This window comes from Marmota flaviventris, chromosome 5, assembly GCF_047511675.1.
Source record: "Marmota flaviventris isolate mMarFla1 chromosome 5, mMarFla1.hap1, whole genome shotgun sequence".
Classification (NCBI taxonomy): Eukaryota; Metazoa; Chordata; class Mammalia; order Rodentia; family Sciuridae; genus Marmota; species Marmota flaviventris.
Window position 1 is genome coordinate 36481290 of NC_092502.1, and position 8095 is coordinate 36489384.

Consider the following 8095-nt stretch of genomic DNA (forward strand, 5'->3'; position numbering starts at 1 on the left):
ATATAGAGTATGGCTAGAGAGATGGTTTTTCTTGGTGCATTTTTATGCAAATACTTACTGTACTGGAATTGACCTTGATTTGAGGGAGACAAGAATGGAAAAGAGACATGAGGAAATTTACCCTTGAAAGGGTCATTCTTCTTCATGTTTTGGCTCTTTTCTCCAATGCTTGTTGTTAACATTTCAATGTCCTCAGTTAGTTACTTGTTTATTTTGTACAGAGAGTTTACCTTATTGTTTTGTTTTTGTTCATTTGTTTTGCAACATCGGGGATTGAACTCAGGAGCACTCTACCACTGAGCTACATTGCCAACCCTTTTTTTGCTTTTCATTTTGAGACAAGAGTCTCACTAAGTTTCCCAGGTTGGCCTTGAACTTGCAATCTTCCTGCCTCAGCCTCCTGAGTAGTTAGGATCATAGGTGTGCACTACCACATCCAGCTTATCCAGAGATTTTCGCTTATGATCATTGGGATAGCTAGATTGTAGTAATCTTAATTTCATTTTGGCCAGCATCAAAAGGCATAAATACAATTTTTAACCTTCCCAATTACCTTGCAAAATCAGTATTACTTCTCCTATTTTAAATAGGTATAGTCACCTGCTGATGCCCATATAGCTAATGCTAAAGCTAGATAGATAGAAATGCTCCTCAATTTACAGTGGGGTTATATCCTAATAAACCTATCATGATTTTCATAAATTGTGAAAATATTGTAGATAAAAACGCACTTAATACAATTAACACTCCAAATATTAGCTTAGCAACACAGTGCACTATAGAGTATCTGTTGCTTGCCATGGTGATTACATAGTTTACTGGGACCTGTGGCTCACCTCCACTGCCCAGCACAGGGAGCAAAGATCATACTGCATATCACTATCTCAGGAAAATTTTTTTAAAAATTTAAGGACAGTTTCAACTGCATGCATATGCTTTTTCAACATCATAAAGTTTAAAAAATATATTAATCAAACCATTGTAAGCTGGTTAGACCTTTAGGAGGCAGTGCTTATGGGAGGTCCTTAGGTCACTGGGGACATTCCCTGGAGGGTATTATGAGACTGTAATGCCTCCCTCTGCCCCCTCTCTTTTTCACTCTCTGCTTCTTGGTTCAAGATTGGGCACTTACTCCGACATGTGCTCCTGCTATGATGTGCCACCCTGACAAGAGGCCAAATAAATGAAGCCACCTGGTCTTGGACTTGAGACTTGAACCTTCAGAACCATTGTCTATTTGTCTTTCTGTGTTTCTCAGTCCCTCTCTCTGTTTCTCTGTCTGTCTCTGTCCCCATCTGTCTCTCTGTGTGTAAAGTATGTAAGTGTGTGGTGTGTGTGTGTATTGTGTTATAAAGTTGTTTTTCCCAGAAAGCAGGAAAGGACAAATAGGAAACAGGAGATGAAAGGAAAAAAAGTGGTGGGGGGAAGAGGGTAAAATAGGGAGAGAAAAGAGAAGGAGAGAATAGAGAAAGTGAGGAAGCTTTTCAACATGGGTCAGGATAATACCAGGCAGTGACAGCTGTGCACTGAGCCCACCCCAATTACATGTATCTCATTCCTTCATGAAGTTAGTGTAAGCAAATTAGTCAGTCCAAGCAATGAAATAATTCTATCCCCCTTTGCAACTAGGGGCCCAGGCTTAAACTAACTAGCCTTGACTTTTTCTTATTGACCCATTTTATCTGCCTTGGTTGGGTGGATATAAAAATTGGCTGAAGATGATGTTTATTGTATAGTGGAGGAAATACTTTCTCTCTTCCTCTCCAGAAGGAATAAGGAAATATGTTGCTCCAATTGCTTCTGGTATTCATCTTTCAGTTGTGAGAGGAAAGAGCCCTGGGGACAAAGCCAGTGCATGAAATAGATGCTTGGTATCCTAAACGGAATCTTTTATTCCTCTGGATTTCCTTCTCCAGTAAGCTATTTAATTCAGGTTTTTTTTTTTTTACTTGCATCCTTAATTGTTCTCCCAGCCTTGGCTGCTCCTGGGGGATGTCCCAGGGGCCTCTCCCCAGGTGGGTGCTGGAGAACTTCCTGATTCTGTGCCCAGGATCAGAGCAAGCGACCTGTAGTCACAGGTGGGGTATCCAGGTGTGTTTGCTATTGTTCCTACTCAGATCTACATTCTGTATGCTTGTGAGTACATCCCAACTATCCTTAGGAAACCCCTCTGTTATTTTTTTTCCACAAAATAACCAATTCTCCAGGCAATAACCAATTCAACTGGGTGTCCTACAATTCAATTCATTTCTGACACTAACTATGCAAAGTTAGCATCAGATTCTAACAGGTTTAGGGGCTCAGTCCCATAAGACTACCCTCACTTCAGATACCAGCTGCAAGTATTAGATCCCCAAGTTACTCAGAATTCTGTTTTACTTGGCTACAAAGTCAGAAGTTCCCACACCCTCACTCCTTTCTATTATTTGCTAGAATAATTTCTATTTGTTGTTGTTGTTGTTACTGTTATAACAGAATACCACAGACTGGATAATTTGCAAAGAAAAGAAATTTGTCAGGAGTTCTGGAGGATGAAAAGTTCAAAGTCAAGGTGCCAGCATCTGGTGAGAGCCTTCTTGCTGCATCAAAATTTAGTAGAGGGCATCTCATAGAATCAGGGAAAGAGAGTAGGAGCAAGAGAAAATCAAGGAAGCTGAACTCACTTTATTTTTTTTAAGAATTTAACCTTTATTTTATTTGTTTTTATGTGGTGCTGAGGATTGAACCCAGTGTCTCTCACATGCTAGGCAAGCATGCTACTATTGAGCCACAACCCCAGCCCTGAACTCACTTTTATAAAACTCACCCTTGAAATAACTAGCCCATTCCAGAGATAATGGCTTTTATCCATTCATGAGGTCTCTGCCCTAATCACCTCCTAAAAATCTCACCTCCTAGTACCATCACGATGAGCAATAAACTTGAATCTGAATTTTGGAGGAGACATTTAAACCATAGCACTTATCATTACCAGTTTATTGTAAAGGTTACAATTCTGAAACAGCCAAATGGAAGAGATGCATAGGGCAAGGTATAAGAGATGCAAAGGGAAAGGAACATGGAACTTCCAAGCTCTTTCTGTGAATCCCCACTCCCTACCCCACTCAGCACCTCAAACAATGTGTTCACCAGCCTGGAAATTCTTTGAGCCTGTAATTTAGGGGTTTTGTGGGGGATTTGTTGCATTGGCATAATTTATAAAATCATTGACATTGGTGATTAATTCAATCTCCAGCCCCTCTCCCCTCTCTGGAGTTTGGCCATTAGGGCTGAGAGTTCCAACCCTCTAATCACATGGTTAGTTTCTTTGCCAACCAACCCCCATCCTAAAGCTATCTAGGGACCATCAGTCACCAGCCACCAGCCATCTAACTTGCAAAAAGAAGGTATTATTATCAGAAATCTCAAGAGTGTTAGGAACTATGTGCCAAAAACTGGGGACAAAGACCAAATATTTATTTTTAATTCTATCACACCATCCATTATCAGCCCATAGAGTTGGTTTAAGAGATTGCCACCTCTGCCTCTAGGAGTAAGCATATGGTGGGGTCTGGCCACTTTATCCGCTTGGTCATAGTAGTTGGCTCAACAGTGGACTGATGACATGTGTGCAATGCACCAATGAGACTCAGAATATGGTTCGGAAAGCCCATTAAAAAGAGAAGGAATTTCCCTCCTGCTGCTCCCTTCTGGGATTCTGATAGTACAGAATGTTCCTCCAGGATTTGCTGAGGGTCATCTTGCACCCATGTAGGGAGAGCCTATAAAAATAAAAAGACAATTATGATGAAAACAATATTGAAAAATCCTTTCAAAGCAGAGTTGGGAAGCCATCAAGAGAGAAGGACTTGTATGTGATTTCAGCTGCTGCCTAGGAATGTGCGCTATGGTCACCTGACTGTAGGCAGCTAGAATAGTCATCATGCCCAGAGACTCAAGATGCAAAACCAGAGATTATCAGAAATTTGTTTTATGGACACTTTTACTAAATATATACTTTTTTTCTTTTTAATCCTCTCTTGGTTGTAACAGAGACTTAGCCTACCTTTGCTAAAAAGTAGTGACTTTTTACCTAGACCTGCAAATGCACTATTGGTAATTGAGAGCAGGATAAAATTTGGCCTCTCTGCCTTCATCTTGTTCCTATCTCCTTTGTTACCTTACACTTTGGGTCAGGTCCCTACTTAGCTCTTCACATAGGCCTGTTAATCATTTAAGAAGTGTTTATCTGTGCTTGCTTTGGCAGTCCATATGCTAAATTTAGAATGATAGAGAAAATTAGCATGGCCGTGTGCAAGGAGGACACACAAATTCATGGGGAAAAAAAAGAATCCTCATATAAAAACTAGTAATAAATACAAGATTTATTAGTTCCAAATTTACCTGACCTATCTTGGACCCCGCTTTGGGACTGAGGCAATATTCAAAGTATTCTATTTCACCCCCTGGAAATGGTGCACAGGAGTTGTCAGTCATCACCCTCTTTCAGGATCACAGGTCTGATAGACAAACATCCTGAGTAGCCATGAAAATTGTCTCCTCAAGTAATAAGGACTTCTCTGGAACCACCTCCTTGCAGAATCAGAACTGAGAGAATAATCAATAAGACCGCAGTTTGATCAAGACTGCTTTATTTTGCATAACTCTTACACTTTACACCAATTCTTCCTCTATTTAAAACTGAAGCACTGGTCAGCAACCTGAAGACACAGCTGAGAGACTGGATCTCAATTTGCCTTCACCATATGGCTATACTGATCAAAAGTGTCTTTCACCACTATATTTTTTGCTTGTTTTGGTGGAGGACAAGTGACAGGACCTGGCTAATTGGAAACACCAAAGTTAGACTTCAAGTCTAGGAAGCCAATAACATGGTTGCACAGCCCCTGTCACACAGCACCTGTTTTTCCTCAGTATCAATAGAAATTCCCTACCAAGGAATTTTTATTGCTTTGTACTCTGCCCATTTAATCTCCCACTTTCTCTGCTTTCTTTGAAAGACTGATTCAGAGCTATCTGAACCTGTGTTTTCTTAACTGCAACTCAAACAAAGTCCTTTTTACTTTTGTAGTTTCTGAGCTTGGATTGATTGACAAGCCCAACTGAAAATATATAAAAGCAACTCAGAAGAGAGCAAGGCCAAGAGAGGGACAGAGAGAGCCCAACTCTGATTTTATCATATGACTTCCTAGATATAGTTTTTGAGGTTACACCAATCTCCGAACTTTTCATAAATGAAAAGTTCTCCTCCCAAATCAGTTGGGTTTCTGATACAGCTAGAATAGACCCAATGATTACAATACATGTCACCCTGAGCCTGTGGTGTCAACATCCTGCTTTGAGGCCCTCCCTGACTGCCCTCCTCCCTAGTAACCAAAAATCCCAATGCCTTCATTCACAGAGTTGGGTCTCCTCAGGTGGGAGGGACTCCCTTTTTTAGGATAAACTTAATTTGGGAGTCTTTTAAAATAAGCAGTATGGGGGAAATTTCAGAATGACAAGACACCAGAACTTAAGAGTATTTCTGTGTCCTCCTCTGCTTTTTCTTTTTCTTTTTTTAAAATTCTTTTTAATTATAGATGGACACAATATCTTTATTTATTTATTTATTTATTTTTATGTGGTGCTGAGGATAGAACCCAGGGTCTCACACCTGCGAGGCAAGTGCTCTACCACTGAGCTACAGCCCCAGCCCCTCTCCTCTGCTTTTAGTCGACTTACACCAGTGAGGACTACATTCTAGATGTAAGTGCAATATAGATGCAAATAACAGAAAATCTTTCACAGGAAGAAATCTTTCCTTGGGTTTCAATAGAGAAATAAAATGCAGGAAGAATGTAGATGGCTGCCTCAGCATCTAAGGAAAGTCTTATCGGCAAAGTCTCCTTTGCACTTGCTTCTCCACTACCCTGAGTGTATAGCTTCCATGTTCATGATCTCATGTGGGCAGGAGGAAGGGAAAGATGTGACAGCAGCAAATCTCTCTTCTAGAATCCTGGAAATCTTTGTTCATTAGCATATTCCAAGTACCCAGAATTGCTGCTTCCTATAAATGTGCTGAATGAATAAGTGGAAACTCAGACAAAAACAATTAAAAAAATTTATCTCTTATACCCTGAAAAGTAGAATTGGGCATGAGAGAAAGGCCTGGAATAAGCACTTAATGACCCCTCACAGCATCTGCCACCCTATTCGCCACACTAGCATGTGATCTCTTTCTCTGGGCCTTCATTTTCCACAGAAGGAATCTCTTGGGGAGATTTTTTTCTTCTTCATATAACTGAGCAGATCTAGGCCCCTCGCTCCACTAAACTTTCTTAGGATATTCTTACCCACCACAGGGCATATGTTTCACTGAGGAGATGTGTTCTCCACTTTCTGTAACTTCTCCTGGGGTAGAAATGATTAGGATTGACATCTTATCGGGATTGATATCTGATTGTGACTCCAGTAGGTATCATGAGCTGGCCGGCCCCCTTCTGCCTTTAGCAATGACATTAAACACCAAGCTGACACTTTTTTTTTAGTGCTGGGATCAAATGCAGGCCCTTGCACATGCTAGACAAGCACTCTACCATTGAGCTATACACCCTCAGGCCTGGCACAATTTTTGAACTAGTACTTCTAAAAGAACATTGCCAACATACATATCCCATATGCTACAATAATGGAAGATTTACCTTAATAAAGGTGCCTACAGTCAAACCAAATTTATGTCTTTTTAGGAGTAAAAATAGAATCACTCAATGTATGGAGAGTGTTAAGGAGGCTTCAGGCCAGTGTTATGGGCTGAGTTGTGTCATCTCCTCCCCGTATCCCAAATTCACATACTGAATCCCTAATCCTCATTTGGAAATGGAGCCTTTGGGAAGTGTGTCTGTCAGTTTTGTTGTTTTGACCAAAATCCTGGCAAAGACAACTTAGAGAAGGAAAAGTTTATTTTGGCTCATGGATTCTGAGGTTTAGTCCATGGTGGGCTGTCTACATTGCTCTGGGCCTAAGATAAGGCAAAACATTATGGTAGAAGGGCTGGTGGAGGAGCACTCCTCCATTCATGGTGGCCAGGAAGCAGTGGTGTGGATGGTAAGGGACCACAGGGAAGGTGCTCTTCCAAGGCACACCCCCATGGACCCACGTCCTTTAACGGTGCTTCACCTGCCTACCATTTCCACCCATCCAGTCCATTCAAACTAGGATGGACTGATTAGGTTATGGCTCTTGTAATCTAATAATTTCATCTCTGAATATTCCTGGACTAACACAGGAGCTTTTGGCAGACAGCTCATATCCAAATCATCACAGGAAATATTAGGATTACATGAGGTCGTGAGAATGGTTTTCATGATGGGATTAGGGGTTTGATAAAAAGAGGAAGGGAGACATTGTGCTCTCTTTGTTGTGTGAGGACACTACAGGATGCATCATGTGCAATTCAGGGAAAGTCTTTACCAGGACCCAAATCAGCCAGTACCTTCATCTTGGACTTCTAGAACTATGAGAAATAAGTATCTGTTGTTTAAGCCACCCAGTTTATAGTATTTTTTTAGAGTGGTCTATCAGACTAATACAGATCTATAAAGGAGAACTTAATTAAGGGTCACTAGGAGTTACCACCCCAACTCTCTGCACTCTGACCTTCTGGCAATACCTCACCCTTCCCACCTTGGGTTCCTCTTAACACAATCTCACTACTTCTAATAGGTTCCTCAGTGTCCCTTGATGAATCATCAAATGATAGCATTTTTATCATTGCAAAAAGAACATTTTGAACATAAACACAACATTAAGGAAAGTAAAACACTCACCCCCTCCCAAATAAACTCAACTATTTTTGTTTTGATAATTCCCATCCAGTCCTTGTTCATACATGTGATAACCAGAGGTTTATTTCATATTCTGTTTTTGCATTCAACAGAACATTAGAAGCATTCTTCATGTTGCTACAGCTTTCTTGATATATTAATAGCTATATAATCACCCTCAAATTTGTTGCACCACAATTTGCTTAACAAATAAGTGAGTTTATTTCCAACTTTTTGTTCCTGTAGCTAATGCTGCAATCATCATTATTACATACAGTTTGTTTTTTCTTGTG

At 40.5% G+C, this 8095-nt stretch overlaps 1 non-coding gene across 1 annotated transcript; it reads left to right on the forward strand.

The window, feature by feature from the left end:
• The first annotated feature begins 4230 nt into the window (after positions 1–4230).
• Positions 4231–4335, forward strand: LOC114106437 (U6 spliceosomal RNA). Its single transcript, XR_003585189.1, has one exon. It is a non-coding gene; the product is annotated as a U6 spliceosomal RNA (small nuclear RNA).
• Positions 4336–8095: the final 3760 nt, after the last annotated feature.